The sequence below is a fragment of the Lolium perenne genome, chromosome 2, assembly GCF_019359855.2.
Source record: "Lolium perenne isolate Kyuss_39 chromosome 2, Kyuss_2.0, whole genome shotgun sequence".
Classification (NCBI taxonomy): Eukaryota; Viridiplantae; Streptophyta; class Magnoliopsida; order Poales; family Poaceae; genus Lolium; species Lolium perenne.
In genome coordinates, this window is record NC_067245.2 from 3,794,468 (window position 1) to 3,797,497 (window position 3,030).

A 3,030-nucleotide genomic window follows, 5' to 3' on the forward strand; every position below is an offset into this window, starting at 1 on the left:
TGCACGTCGCCAAGGCCGCCAAAGATGCCGCCACGAAGGCCACCGGCCTCCTTGGCCGCATCACAGAGTTCCAGCGCCAAGGCCAGGACCTGGGGCACCTTCTGCCCTATGCCCAAAAGTGGAACGCCGCGGACATGACACCGGCGACCCGCGGAATGGGCAAGGACAGGCTGCCGGCACCTGACCCTGTCGGGGACCGGTCTTCCGAGGAGCACTTTATGCGGCTTCGCAGCGCCGTAAAAGAGCTCGACAGCGCGTGGTACGATTCCACGAACAATCTGATGGTACGTTCTACTAACTTTTTTCAATCTTTACCGGTTTCTTCGTTTCCGGCTTTGTTCTATCTTTTCTTTAGTTTCATGCCGGTTTCTCTCTTGTCTATCTTCCCAGTCCCCGAGTTTTGTGGTGAGAGCGCAGCTCTTAGCGCAAAACTTAACTTAAAAACTTAGTGTGAAACCGGCACTGCCAGTCCCCGAGTTTCGGGTTAAACATCTTCTTCTTAGCACATAACTTACCTTAGAAACGCGCAAAACCGGCACTGCCAGTCCCCGAGTTTCGGGTTAAGAACTTTGTTCTTAGCGCAAAACTTATCTTAAAAACGCGCAAAACCGGCACTGCCAGTCCCCGAGTTTCGGGTTAAGAACTTTGTTCTTAGCGCAAAACTTAACTCATTTCTTCTTTTTCTTGAACAGCTCACGGCTGACGCTCGGAAGGCCCTCTTCGAGGAGCTTCTATGGGAGCATCGGGAGCTCGCTGAGGCACATGATAAGTGCCAAGGTAAGTTTTTGTTCCACCGGCATCTTTGTTACCGGAAACCTTTTTTCCTTGTGACATTTACAATTTCTGTTCAACAGTGATCCCGGAGGCTTCCATCGATGCTCTCAAGGAGCAGCTCGCCGCCGCCCAACGTACGATTCTCTCCTTTCTCCTTTGAACTTGGGTTTTTTTTTTCCATTTTTACTAGCATAACCCTGTTAACATCTTCCTTTCCGGTTACAGGGGAGAAGGACCAGCTCATCCGGCAGCACCAGGAGGAGCTGAACGCCCACAAGACCAGCTACCAGGAGCTCAAGTCTCAGCTCATTCAGCTGGGGCTTGATCATGCCAAGGCCCTCAAGGCCGCTGAAGTGAACGCAGCGGCCAAGTTGGACGAGGCTCTGGAGGATGCCTGCAATGCCACTGTGGTATTGCGGGCTGAGCTGGAGGAGATGGCCAAGGCCCGGAAGGGTGCTGAGGAGAAGGCCGCACGGCTGGAGGAGGAGCATAAGGAATGCAACCAGTTGATCCTGCAAACCGACACACTCGCCTACCGTGAGTTCTTTTCTTTTACATACTTTGACTACTGCATACGAGCCTTTTTTCCTCCGACCCCATTTTCTTTTCGTTATCTTCCCTTCCGGTCTCTTTTTCTTCCGGATTCTTTTCTTTCCGGTCTCTTTTTCTTCCGGATTCTTTTCCTTAACCTTTTTCTTTCTTCGCACAGGCCTCTTTCCGGACTCGCAGAAGTACGCCGTCAAGAAGGTCGACACGCGCCGCAAGGACCAAGGCCGAGCGGATCTTACCGTGCCATGGACGCCCAACGACCATCTGGTCGCGCTTAACGCGCGGGTGTCCCACATGCGCGCCATAGACCGCAATTTGTCGGACATCCCTGATGTAGCTACCCAGCTCTTCAGGACTTTATGGCCTGGCGAGGAGGTGCCGGATACCTTCTCCCTTATCAGTGATCGTCTCAAGGGCGCCGGCAGGAGGATCCGCGAGTGGCAGTGCTCTGCTGCCCGCGCTGGAGCAGACTCCGCCCTCCGCGTCGCTTGCTCCTGGTACCCGGAGCTTGACCTGGACGCCCTTACCGGCGTGCGTGAAGACGCAGAAACCGATTTGGACCCGATCCTTACCGCTAAGCGGCAGGATCGCGCGTATCATATTGCGGAGTATGCCGACATGCGCACCTTCATCCCTCCCCCTCCTGACGTCAAGGACTATCTCGACGAGGAGGAGGATGAAGCCGAAGAAGAGCTCCTGGACGACGCTGATGCTGGCGATGCTCCTCCGGAAGCCCCTGCTGCGTGATGATTCTCTGTGAAATGTTTGCCTGCTATGTCTGTTGGTCCTGCTTGCTTTAAGACAATGTTTGTTAAATTCTGCCCCGGTATGCCGGGGTCTATGATGTAAAACTTTAAATCTGCTTTTGGTTGTGGTACAACATTCTATGCCGGTAAGTTATACCGGTAGCTAAGTATTTCTAAGTTTGCCTTAGCATATTTGCTCTTGGTTTTGATTTTATCCTGCACTGCAAAGATTCCCAAACTGTTTCCGCATCCAATTTGATGCATACCTGGTTCTTTTGCCTTGGCTCTGCCTGCCTTCTCTGGGCGTTCTTTGGCGTATGAGCACAAGGTTCTTTCACCAAACAAGCATCTTCTTGAACTTAGAAATAACTTTGAAATTTTGCAAAAAACCGGTTTAACCGGGGTTAGTTAAACTTTCCGGATTGTTCTTTCCTGCTCTCCCTTCTCGCAGTTCATGTGCTTATCCCCTACCGGTTTATCTTGCTTGCCATGAAGCCGGTTTGCGGACAGCAGCAGAGTCGAAGACTCCGGTAGGATTTAGCACACTACTAAACCGGAAAGAAAAAACATTCAATAAGCAACCGGTAAACTGAAAAAATAAACAAGTTACATGCAACCTTATAGGGGTAGTCCCCGAGATTCATTCAAGGTTCCGGCATCCTTTACTCATAGCATGTAAGGTACAAAAAGGAACTTCTTACACCACCACTTCAAGAGTAGAAAGGACGCAACAGAGCTACGTTCCATGGACGTTTGCTCTCCTCTCCGGACCTGTCCGCCTTTCCTTTCTTCCACTCCTGCGCATCGATTAAGTAGTATGCATCATTGTGAAGCACCTTGCTTACAATGAAGGGACCTTCCCATGGCGGCAAGAGCTTATGCCGGCCTTCAGTGCGCTGCACTAGGCGAAGCACAAGATCTCCTTCCCGGAAAACTCTCGGGTTAACCTTCCGGTTATGAT